Genomic DNA, 13447 nt, shown 5'->3' on the forward strand with positions numbered 1-13447 from the left:
TTCGTTTTATTTATACAGTGCTAAATCACAACAACAACCCTACAGTAACGCATCAGTTGACTGGTCAATAATTTCAGGTGTGGCCTCCTCCCTTATTTACATTACATTTAATTAGATAAGCACCAAAAATTAAACAGAATGATTTTTATGGAAACTATAGTGTTCAGTTCAGTTTTAGTGCAAAGTCACAACAGTCACCTCAAGGTGGTTTAAATTGTAACCCTATAGATGACCCCTTTGAGCAAGCTCTTGGAAACAGTGGAAAGGTAAAATGTCCATCTTAACAGGAAAAAGCCTCTGGCAGAACCAGGCTCATGGAGGGGCGGGGCCATCTGCTGCGACTGGTTGGGGATGAGGGGAGGAAGAAAGGACAAAAGGCACAAAAGGCAGTGTTGTATAAACATATAGAGAGTGAAAAGAGGTGAGTGAAGAAGAAACACTTCATCATGGGAAGCCCCCAGCAGCCTGGGAAGAAACGTCAGGACCACCTGATTCAGCCCTAACACTGTACTGTCTTCATCAGCCGTCCAAATCATTGAACAGAGGTGTTATAGTCATTTCTGTGTGCACAGGTGTATAAAATCAAACACCTAAGCATGCAGACTGCTTCTTTAAACATTTGTGAAATAATGGGTCTCTCGCAGGAGCTCAGTGAATCCGGTACTGTGATAAGATGCTACCTGCGCAACAAGCCCAGCAGTGAAATTCGTCACAACTAATTTCATCTGGCCTTCAGATTAATTCAAGAATTGCGCCTCTTTGTCTGCGATCCAATGGATGAGTCTGGGTTTGGTGGTTGCCAGAAGAACAGTACTTACTGTACTGTGCTAAGAGTAAAGTCTGGTGGAGGGGGGATTATTGTGTGGGGCTGTTTTTCAGGAGTCAGGCCATTAGTTCCAGTGAAAGGAACTCTTAAAGCTTCAGCTTAACAAGACATTTTGGACTATTTCATTCTCCCAACATTGTGGGAACAGTTTGTCCATAAAGACATGGATGTGCGAAGAACTCGACTGGCCTGCATAGTCCAGACCTCAGAAGTGCTCTGATGTGGTTCTGTGAGGTCTTCAAGATAAGAAATTATATGTGAAGAGAAGCATTTTAAATTTGATTCTTGATTTAAAACGAAGCCAACGAAGAGAAGCCAAAATGGGAGAAATATGCTGTGTCTTTCTAGTCCCTGTCAGTACTCCTGCTGCAGCATTTTGAATCAACCGATGGCTTTTCAGGAAGTTTTACTAGCTTTTGTACAGGCAGTACTGGAGGCCAAGCTTAGCACCGTATTTCTCAGATTTTTAGCATCAAGAACAGGAACCTTAATTTTTTTTCTGAATGTAGAATGATTAGATGTCATCCAGGTATGTCTTTAACACTTCTGGAGTTAAACTCATTTGTTTGGCTTGATGGACAGGTAAAGCGTGGTATCATCTGTGTGGCAATGAAAATGACTTCTTATAATCCTTCATTTCACTGATTTAGCAGATTTTTTCATTATTCCTACATAGTGTAAATTAATAACAAATTGAATTTGATTCAGACATACATATGAATGTGTTCATAGTGAAACATTTTAATAAACAGTTGCAAATTCACCGTCGTACTACATAATAAATACCAAAGACAGTATGCAGAATACATTTTCAGCTACCTAAATATTTTTTAATGTGGAATTTTCAGATTGGTGTCTGTGGAGCAACAAAACACAGCAAACATGTCCATTAAATGTTTTTAGGCTCAGTTTTTCACCTACATTACAGATAAAGATGCATTCAAACTCAAAATGAAATTCTGACTGAACCCTCTGCTGCTGCCTGGGAAACAAAGACATAAAAACATGTCAGCGCAACTTTCCTTTGACCCTACGGAGGTGCTGTGCTGCAGACTAGAATCATAGCATGTGTGTGAAAAGACTCCCTGCAGCTTTAACCAATAATGCCCCCCGCGACGCTGTCAGAGGGATGGAGGATGGAGCCATCGAGGGAGGTGTAAAGGCGCCCTTATTGGCAGTGAGGAGGGGAAGGCTGCTGAAGCTGAAGATAGAGACGTACAGCACAGACTCCCCAGCTGCTTGTGTCTGTGTGTATATGGTTGTCATGACAGGCCTTCAGTGAGTCTGACCATCACTACAAACTCATGGTGTGTGCAGATATTCTCATTCCCATCTGCAGTGTGAGAAGACACACCTCCTCATGCATCTCCTCCCCTCCTGTCTCTGAACACGGCCCCCACTCGGCATAAAGGGCACATTTGTTCTCAACCTTGTGCCACGCTTCTCTGCACTATTGTTCTGCAGGCCTACTGTTAATATCCGTTGCAAATCTGCTTACTTTCAGATTCCATCAATATGGGTGGGGCAAACAAAGAGAGGGCTATATAGTCTGCTCAAAGCCCGGAGAAAGGATGCAAACAGAGCTTGCCAGTGTGTTCCTCGACTCGGGAGGGTGCTGACAATGGCAGCAGTGTGAGGGAGCGTGGCGATTGATCAGTCTGATGTTGTGCTGTGTGGGATGGATGTCGCAAACAGAATTAAACCAAAAAAGGTTGAGAGGAAGTGGCGTGATTTAGCTGATGGGATTTAGAAAAGATGAGTGGATGCGGTGGGTCTACATCTCCTTCCTGTAATCTATATATTATTTCCCACTGTGTCACGATTAAGGTCAAACGAAGAAATAAAAAAAAAATAAAAAAAGCCACCTATGAGGAGTCTCTTTTCAGCAAATCACCACTAAATTACAATGTTGTGTGGGGAAATCGTAGGTTTTGTTTTAGGACATCTCTCAAAGTTAGTGGGCACGGCGCACTAAGCTTCTCAGCTTAGTGATGCATGTCAAAGTTTTAAAAAAAAAAAAAAAAAAAAAAAAAAAAAAAAAGAGATGTGATGATATGAACGTGGCCAACTGTAAGGGAATTACACTGTCTCATTAGGCATTCACAACAGTGTTTACGACACAGGACACTTACAAGAGAACAAGTCCTTACAGCTGTTGGTATATTTCACACATATTTCAACATCTTGCTCAAAGATACTGTGACAGACAGGGATCCTGCTCCACAGGCGCCACCTTAGCGCCGCTGCTGCCTTGCTTCGCTGCCTCCAGCGCCCCAGCACCCATCTCCTGGCTCAGGGGGAGTGTTTACTCATCATTCCCGAGTCTCTCTGTGTAGCATGTTTGCAGGTTGTGATGAGCTCGGAGGCTGAACTCTGATTTGATTTGACATTTCAAATCTATCAAATTTATCTACCACATAAACTACACCCAACTGAACCAGCATGGTGGCAACGTGGTTTCTAACATACTAATAAGGTTTTTTTCAAACAAACAAAAACACAAAAGTAAAAACAAAATCCTGCAACATCCTCCAAGGGAAGAAACGCTACGTTTCAAAGCATTTTAAAATATGTGCCTGATAAAGGATCCATGTGCTTGGACGGAGGAAAGCTGAGCCCCTGCGTGGTTGGGATGTCGGAGAATTATGACACTCATAACACATTTATCATTTATTTCTTACTTGCTGTGACGGCAGCGTTGGCAAAAGTACCGACATTCTGTACTCAAGTAGAAGTACAAATGCTACTGTTAAAAAAAATACTCCAGTATTACTCCAGTCCAGTTTTGTACTCAAGTAAAAGTAAAAAAGTACAGGCTCTAAAATATACTCAATGCAAGAAAGTAAAAATAACTCCTTGGAGGATGTTTCTATTTTTCCTGAACCTTATGCTTGTTACACCCCAGCCCAGGGAAAACTGGCGTGCAACATAAGAAAAATAAAAATAAGGAGAAATGCCCCCACACTCCCTGCTCTCAAGGAAGACGAACCAACAAAAAACCACGGATTTCACAACAGCCAGTCAATTTATCATGTCCCAAAAGGTAGCAGGCGTCAGGGTGAGCATGGCCAAAACAACAAACAAAATCTCTAGAAATGAAATGCAGCTGGCTTACCTTCACAGAAAACCCCAAACGAAAATTACAGGTGTCTTACCTGCCTCCCTAACCAAAAACAGGAGAAAAGGTTCCCAAAGAAAAATGGCTTCTCACCCCTACAGCTACCGAGTAAAAACAGTATCGACAACTATTTACATCTATATACAACAAACTATTTACAAAACAGGGGGAGATCACAACCATGACAAACTGAAACACAGGGCTTAAATACATAGAGGGAGCAATCAGGGAATGGACAACAGGAGGGAAACACAGCTGGGGCAAATCAGAACTGACGAGACAAGGAAGCGTAAACTGAACACACTGAGATAAGACAGACCTTCAAAGTAAAACAGGAAACACATAACAGTCACGCCTAAAACAAAACACTGACAACATCGAATCGTAACATGCTGTATTAACATAATATTAACATAATATCAGTAGATGGGAATATAAACTTTTAAGAAAAAAACTAATTATACTCTTAATCTGAAGAAAAAGAAGGAAATGTTCTGTTGCCTACAAAGAGGGTAACTTTGTGTCTCAATGGGGAAATGTGCACAGGGGTTAAAGTGGATTCAGCAGGTGGGGGAAACTAAACTGGTTGCAATGGTTCAATGTGGGGAAAAGAATCAATTTCAATTTCAATTTTATTTATATAGCAACAAATCACAACAACAGTAGCCTCAAGGCGCTTTATATTGTACAGTATGTAGCCGAGTGGTAAATTAATAATAATATTTTCCAGGTGGTGGGCCTGCGGGTGGTGGGCCTCCTCCCGCAGGCCCACCACCCGCAGGAGGCGCCATAGGGGTCGGGTGCATTGTGTGCCGGGTGGCGGCCAGGAGCGGAGGCCCTGGCGGACTGACCCCCGGCTGCCAAGACTGGCAATAGGGACATGGAATGTCACCTCTCTGGTGGGGAAAGAGCCTGAGTTAGTGCATGAGGTTGAGAGGTACCGGCTAGATATAGTCGGGCTCACCTCTACACATGGCTTGGGCTCTGGAACCAGTCTCCTGGAGAGGGGCTGGACTCTGTCTCAGTCTGGAGTTGCCCCTGGTGAGAGGCGGCGGGCTGGGGTGGGTATCCTAATATCCCCTCGGCTTGCTGCCGGTACGTTGGGGTTTTTCCCGGTGGACGAGAGGGTTTGTTCCCTGCGCCTTAGGGTCGGGGAACGGGTCCTGACTGTCATCTGCGCTTATGCGCCGAGTGGCAGTTCAGAGTACCCAGCCTTCTTAGAGTCCCTGGGGGGGGGGGGGGGGGGGGGTGCGCTGGAGGGTGCTCCATCTGGAGACTCTGTTGTCTCCACCTGGGAGACTTCAATGCTCACGTGGGTAACGACAGCGAGACCTGGAGGGGCGTGATTGGGAGGAACGGCCTCCCTGATCTGAACCCGAGCGGTGCTCTGTTATTGGACTTCTGTGCTAATCACAGTTTGGCCATAACGAACACCCTGTTCTTTAAGAAAGGGGACCGGAGGGTGTGTTCCAACTACAGGGGGATCACACTCCTCAGCCTCCCTGGGAAAGTCTATGCCAGGGTGCTGGAAAGGAGAGTTTGTCCGTTAGTCGAACCTCGGATACAGGAGGAACAATGCGGTTTTCGTCCTGGTCGCGGAACACTGGACCAGCTCTTTATCCTCTCCAGGATACTTGAGGGTGCATGGGAGTTTGCCCAACCAGTCTACATGTGTTTTGTGGACTTCAAATCAAATCAAATCAAATCACTTTTATTGTCACATCACATGTGCAGGCACACTGGCACAGCACATGCGAGTGAAATTCTTGTGTGCGAGCCCCACAAGCAACAGAGATGTGCAAACACAACAACACAAACGAGCAAAATACAAGAATGGCCAACCTGAAACTAATAAATATATGTACAATATATAATAGTGTATGCATTTCTGGATGTGTATACTAAATATTTTCCTACGTGTGTGTGTGTGTGTGTGTGTGTGTGTGTGTGTGTGTGTGTATACACATTTTTACAAATTAAATAGTAAAAACAAAAAAAATAAAAAAAAAAAATAATAATAAAATATATAAAATATACAGAGTTGAATATGTGCAAAACAAGTGGCATTTATATACAGTGTGGAGTGCATAATGTTGAAGTTCCAGTAGTGAAGCTGAGGTGTCTATGACGTGTTCAGCAGTCTGATGGCCTGGTGGAAGAAGCTGTCTCTCAGTCTGCTGGTTCGGGACCGGATGCTGCAGAACCTCCTTCCTGATGGAAGCAGTCTGAACAGTTTATGGCTGGGGTGACTGGAGTCCTTGATGATCCTCCCCGCTTTCCTCAGGCAGCGCTTCCTGTAGATGTCTTGGAGGGAGGGAAGCTCACCTCCAATTATCCGTTCAGAGCACCGCACTACTCGCTGGAGAGCTTTGCAGTTGTAGGCGGTGCTGTTGCCATACCAGGTGGTGATGCATCCAGTGAGGATGCTCTCAATGGCACAGTGATAGAAGGTCCTGAGGATGCGGGGGCTCATGCCGAATCTTTTCAGTCTCCTGAGAAAGAAGAGGCGCTGCTGCGCCTTCTTCACTGTTTTGTTTGTGTGTACTGACCACGTAAGATCCTCAGCCAGATGTACTCCAAGGAACCGGAAGCTGCTCACTCTCTCCACAGCAGCGCCGTTGATGGTGATGGGGGTGTGTACTTCTCTGCACCTCCGGAAGTCCACTATCAACTCCTTTGTCTTTGCGACGTTGAGGGTGAGATGGTTGTCTTGACACCAGTGGGTCAGGGCGCTGACCTCCTCCCTGTAAGCCGTCTCATCACCGTTGGTGATAAGACCCACCACTGTAGTGTCGTCCGCAAACTTTACAATGATGTTGGAGCTGTTAGTGGCCGTGCAGTCGTAGGTGTAGAGTGAGTACAGGAGAGGGCTCAGTACACACCCCTGTGGAGCACCAGTGTTCAGTGTGATGGGGGATGAGGTGATGCTGCCCAGTCTGACCACCTGGCGTCTGTCAGACTTGGACTTGGAGAAGGCATTCGACCGTGTCCCTCGGGGTGTCCTGTGGGAGGTGTTGCGGGAATATGGGGTGTCTGGCCCATTGCTACGGGCCATTCGATCCCTATACAACCGTTGCAAGAGCATGGTTCGCATTGCCGGCAATAAGTCGGACTCGTTCCCGGTGGGTGATGGGCTCCGCCAGGGCTGCCCTTTGTCTCCGGTTCTGTTCATAATTTTTATGGACAGGATTTCTATGCGCAGCCAAGTGGCGGAGGGCTTTCGCTTTGGTGGCCTCAGAATCTCATCTCTGATTTTTGCAGATGATGTGGTTCTGTTGGCTTCATCGGGTGAGGGCCTCCAGCTCGCACTGGAACGGTTCGCAGCCGAGTGTGAAGCAGCGGGAATGAGGATCAGCACCTCCAAATCTGAGGCCATGGTTCTCAGCCGGAAAAGGGTGGAGTGCCCACTCCGGGTCGGGGATGAGTTCCTGCCCCAAGTGGAGGAGTTCAAGTATCTTGGGGTCTTGTTCGCGAGTGATGGGAGAAGGGAGCCGGAGATCGACAGACGGATTGGGGCTGCAGCTGCAGTAATGTGGACGCTGCACCGGTCCGTCGTGGTGAAGAGGGAGCTGAGTGTAAAAGCGAAGCTCTCAATTTACCGGTCGATCTACGTCCCTACCCTCACCTATGGCCACGAGCTGTGGGTAGTGACCGAAAGAACGAGATCGCGGATACAAGCGGCAGAAATGAGCTTCCTCCGAAGGGTGGCTGGCCTCTCCCTTAGAGATAGGGTGAGAAGTTCGGCCATCCGGGAGGGGCTCAGAGTAGAGCAGCTGCTGCTCCACATCGAAAGGAGCCAGCTGAGGTGGTTCGGGCATCTGACAAGGATGCCCCCTGGGCGCCTCCTGGGTGAGGTGTTCCGGGCATGTCCCACCGGGAGGAGGCCCCGGGGCAGACCCAGGACACGCTGGAGAGATTATATCTCTCGGCTGGCCTGGGAACGCCTTGGTATTCCCCCGGATAAGCTGGAGGAGGTGGCTGGGGAGAGGGAGGTCTGGGCCTCTTTGCTTAGGCTGCTGCCCCCGCGACCCGGCCCCGGACAAAGCGGATGAAGATGGATGGATGAAATATTACATTAATATGAAAAAAATTCTATTAAGATCACTAATGAAAAAGTCCTCTCTCAGTGTCCTTTCAACCAAAAGGCAAATAACCAAACCACATGAACATCTAATAAAAGATAAATATTGAAACACTGATCCAACATTATTGTGTTAATGTGGCTCCTTTTTTTGAAAAAACTTTCTTATATCCATTATGAACCTGGCTGTCTCTCTGTACACACACACACACACACACACACACACACACACACACACACACACACACACACACACACACACACACACACACACACACACACACACACAACAGGTGTTCTAAGGTTAATGGGCATCCAGTCAGTTAGCTAGTTAGTATCCATTTCAAACAGGACAGTGGTAACAACAGCAGGCTACGAACAATTTTAAGTTTTAGATTTTAAATAGGCTGTATACATTTCAATGGGAGCAACAGGACAATGAAATGTCGCTGATTTTACTACAGAGCAGGACTGTAGGATTGTAGGGCAGCAAACATTGTCGGAAAACACGTTTTCAACACTGCAGGTTACCTGGTGTAATGTTTTTCAGCTAAAAAGAAACATGGTCTGACTCCTACCAACTATATAAAGAGTAACTGAAGGTTAAATGCAGCTAATATGTCCTGTTTTAAGCCAGGCTCTTACACCTCCGCTCTGCTGCATCTCAGCCACTAGAGCGCTAGAGTCAGAGTAGGGGAGAGGTGAGCTGGAACAAGCCATTTTAGGAGGGGGGATTTCTATACTTTTGTTGTTAAAATGTTACGTCTCAACCAAGTACTTTGTGCTTTTTATATTTTTAGTAGTGTGTCACACAAACAGCAAATATTGTCAAAAAAAGTAAGAAATCTGTGGGGGTGCTTTGATTTATTTTGGGGTTATTTATTTATTTATTTTGCTTCAGCACCCCCCAAAAATGGGCTAAAATCGCCCCTGCTGTGAGCTAACTGTGACCACGAAACACAGCCGCTGTGCAGCAGTCACTGTTCTTTACTTTAAACCCATCACAGTGCAGCAAACTAACCTGTTTATCCTGCACTGACCTGTGAGTGACAACAGTTAGTCTGCCTGTCGTTCTCATCTTTCTCCATCTCTGAGTGAAGCTCGCGCTCTTTCTTTTCTCTCCCTGTGAAATCCAGAAGCTGCACTTTAGCTGCAACACACTGTGAGACAAACTGCACACAGTTTGTGTGTTTGTTGATGTTTGTAGAGCTGAAAGAAACGTTACATTTGAAATGACCTGACACTTAAAAATGTCACTCCCTTTATGGTCGCTCCTCCTCTGTAGGGCTAGCTAGATGCTGAAGTACTGCAACTTAGGGACACCTGGGGTCTGTTCTTCGTACCTCGCTTATTACATCCAAGATCAAATCATCGCGCCAACTTTGAGCTCGCTATTCCGGTTCTCCGAACACATCTGTTGTTGACGATTAGTATAGCTGGATGAAGTAATGTGAGATCACTGGGTGGCTTAAAAGGGGCTACTCATCGATAGTAGAAACATTGATCGGCAACCCTTTGATTGGTCGGCGAAAATGTCGAAGGAGCGCGCTCAGTATTTTTCGGCAGCAGAGCAAGAACTCCTGATTGAGGGATTTCAGGAGTTTCAGAGTTTAATTAAAACGCAAGGGAACACTGCAAATGCTGCAAGGAGAGAGGGCTGGCAGAAAGTTTTATTTATTTATTAACCTTTATTTAACCAGGAAGATCCCATTGAGATTAAAAACCTCTTTTTCAAGGGAGACCTGGAAGTTGCTGACAAATTAAACTCGTAAGTAATTTAATAATGATGTTGCGGCTACTCCAACCAATGGCCGCGGCAGGCTAAACATGAGGACCCTGATGACGCGCAACAATAAACGCATACCATACGCTTCTGTATCATTTGCTCCTTTATTTCCACATGCAACCGTCCAATATATACATCGGCACATAGGATTAACTACTAAACAAACGCACAGATTGCACAAACAAATAACTGCAACTTATCAATAACTGCACTAACTATTATGTCAAATTACAACCTGGTCTATGGCATCAATTAGTACTCAAATATACAAACACCATCAAGTTACAGTCAAATATATCAAATCATTCAAGTTGCGCTCAAGTTGCGGTCAACAGAAAGTTTTGCCTCGTGCTCACCCTACCTTTCTGCTCATCAACATCAGGTGAAGTGAACAGATGAGTGCAACCACATTTATTATCTACCACACCCATGAGACACGCCCAACACCCATGCACCAATACAGTGAGTCCATTTAAACCAACCCACTTAGTCAGAAAAGGAACAGCTCATATGGCTCCTACAAATGATAATAATAATAATGGATTGGATTTATATAGCGCTTTTCAAGGCACCCAAAGCGCTTTACAATGCCACTATTCATTCACTCTCACATTCACACACTGGTGGAGATAAGCTACGGTTGTAGCCACAGCTGCCCTGGGACAGACTGACAGAAGCGAGGCTGCCATATAAGATAAGATAAAACTTTATTAATCCCTCGGATGGGTTCCTCTGGGAAATTCGATTTCCAAAAAGCACAGCACCGACAGAAGTTACAGTTACAGAATATTATATATATATATATATACACACACACACACATACACACACATATATAAATACAGAGACAAATATAAATAAAATATACGAAGGGGATAAATAGAATAAATAGGAATAAAAAATAAAAATACAAGTGAATTGCACATTTCAAGTATTGAGGTCTATTGCACCATTGACTATTTACAAAAAGTATTGCACAAGGTATTGTACAGTGAGGTGAAGAGGCACTACAGCTTAGTTGTTCCCCCCTCCTTTGTCCCCCTGTTTCCCCTCCCTCTCCCCTCCAGAGAGGAGTTAAACAGTCTGATGGCGTGTGGGACAAAGGAGTTTTTAAGTCTGTTAGTTCTTGTCTTGGGGAGAAGCAACCTGTCACTGAACAGACTCTTCTGGTTGTTAATGGCCGTGTGCAGAGGATGCCCAGCATTGTTCATAATGTCCATCAGTTTCTTTAATGTCCTTTTCTCTGCCACTGTCACCAGAGTGTCCAGCTTCATGCCGACCACAGAGCTAGCCTTCCTGATCAGTTTCTCCAGCCTGGATGAGTCCCTCTTTGCTGTGCTGCTCCCCCAGCACACCACAGCATAGAAAAGTACTCCAGCAACCACTGACTGGTAAAACATCCTCAGGAGCTTCCTGCAGATGTTAAAAGACCTCAGCCTCCTGAGGAAGTACAGTCGGCTTTGTGCTTTTTTATACAGGTGCTCTGTGTTGCATGACCAGTCCAGTTTATTGTCCACCCACAGCCCGAGGTACTTGCACGTGTTGACCACCTCCACCTCCTCCCCCTCTATCTGAACCGGCAGTGGACCTTCTCTGGACCTCCCGAAGTCCACAACCAGTTCCTTAGTCTTTGAGGTGTTGAGTTGCAGGTGGTTTGTGTGACTCCATGCGACAAAGTTCCTCACCAGACTTCTGTACTCCTCTTCCTGATCATCCCAGATACACCCCATGATGGCCGTGTCATCTGCAAACTTCTGAATGTGGCATAATTCAGAGTTGTAGCAGAAGTCAGAGGTGTACAGGGTGAAGAGAAGAGGGCACAGCACAGTTCCCTGTGGTGCTCCTGTGCTGCTGACCACTGTGTCAGACGTGATGTCCTTCAGCCTGACGTACTGTGGTCTGTCGGTGAGGTAGTCGGAGATCCAAGCCACCAGGCAGGGGTCCACCTCCATCCTGTTCAGTTTTTCCTGAAGCATACAGGGCCGGATGGTATTAAAGGCACTGGAAAAGTCAAGAAACAGGATCCTGACCGTGCCTTTTCCCCCATCCAGGTGTGAGTGGGCTCTATGCAGGAGGTACAGGATGGCATCCTCCACTCCGACACCCGCCTTGTATGCAAACTGTAGTGGGTCCTGGGCATGTTGTACCTGTGGTCGGAGGAGGTTGAGGAAGAGCCGCTCTAGAGTCTTCATAAGATGTGACATCAGTGCCACCGGTCGGAAGTCATTCAGCTCATTGGGCCGGTTCCTTTTGGGGACCGGGACGATGTAGGATGTCTTCCATAGGGCGGGCACTCTCCCCAGTCGCAGACTGAGATTGAAGACTCATTGTAGCGGCTCCCCAAGTTCAGCAGCACACACCTTTAGCATCCTAGGACACACCTTGTCTGGGCCTGCTGCCTTTCTGGGGCGAAGCTTCCTCAGTTGTCTCCTGACCTGATCCACTGTGACACTGGGAGATGTTTGGGAGGAGGGGAGGGGGGGAGATGTCTTGCTGCTGAGAGAGGGATTGGAGGAGGGGGGTGTCATGGTGTCAGGAAGGGGGGGAAGCGAGGGAGGTAGGGGAGTGGGGAGAGGACTCTGTAGTAAAGGTGAGGGTGAGGGTGGGGGGGTTGTGGGCTGGTCAAACCTGTTGAAGAAGTTGTTGAGTTCGTTTGCCTTCTCCACAGTCCCCCCCCCCCCCCCCACTGTGCTTTTCTTGGTGTTGTGGCATGTGATGGTTTTCACACCATTCCAGACCTCCCTCATATAGGGCTTTGGAGCGTGATGTCACGGGGGTGGGCGTGGAAAGGATTTTGGCCCGATCCGCCATTTTGGGGGTCTAAGTAAGGAGCGAAAGCATAGCCATGGTTCGTACTTGCTGTGCGGTCGGCTGCAATGTTCGATCTTACGACCGGCACGGGAATAAGTTTGGATTGTCTTTTTATGCTTTCCCAACCTGGAAGCAACATGAAGGAGCTCATGTATCGGATATTACCAAACGAAGGCGTCTAGCCTGGATAGCAGCCGTGAGACGAGCTGATATCAAGTTCTGTTACGTCTCCAGATATCAGTTGGTGTGCTCAAGACATTTTCATTCCGGTAAGTTCTAAATATGTTCACATCACACTTTATAGCTGAATAATATCATCGTTGGTGGTCTCGGAAGTTATAGAAATTGCGATCAAACATAGAATGGAGTGACTTGATTGGTTGATGTAAAGACAATAAATGAAATGAGACAGGAAGGACACAAATTGGCGTTAATAATTTACCCGATTATCAATGTGTTAACTTGCATGTACTTTACAATTATGGGCATATAATATGATAACGATATTTTAGCAGTTAAATGATAAATGTGTAACATTAATTATGGTGGGGGGTGGAAAATGGCTATTTCACTCGGTGCACTCCAGCTGACTTACTTTGACGACGTACTCAGAGTTTGGCGGCTTGAAAATAGCCAAATCTTGCACCCAGCCATTTGTAAATTGGATGTGCGCCTCCAGTGACTTGTAATTACGAAACTGGTTCGCTGTGTAAGCGCTTACTCCACAAACAAGATACGTGAAGATATCGGGGTAGGACAGTGGCGGTAAGTCGTCTGGGTCTTTACTCCACTGCCGTATTTCAAATGGGTCCAGATTTGCGATGC

This window comes from Aulonocara sp. 'chitande type north' Nkhata Bay, linkage group LG14, assembly GCF_057382095.1.
Source record: "Aulonocara sp. 'chitande type north' Nkhata Bay isolate Kocher_YH1m ecotype deep benthic linkage group LG14, A_spYH_male_GT1.1, whole genome shotgun sequence".
In the NCBI taxonomy this organism is placed as follows: Eukaryota; Metazoa; Chordata; class Actinopteri; order Cichliformes; family Cichlidae; genus Aulonocara; species Aulonocara sp. 'chitande type north' Nkhata Bay.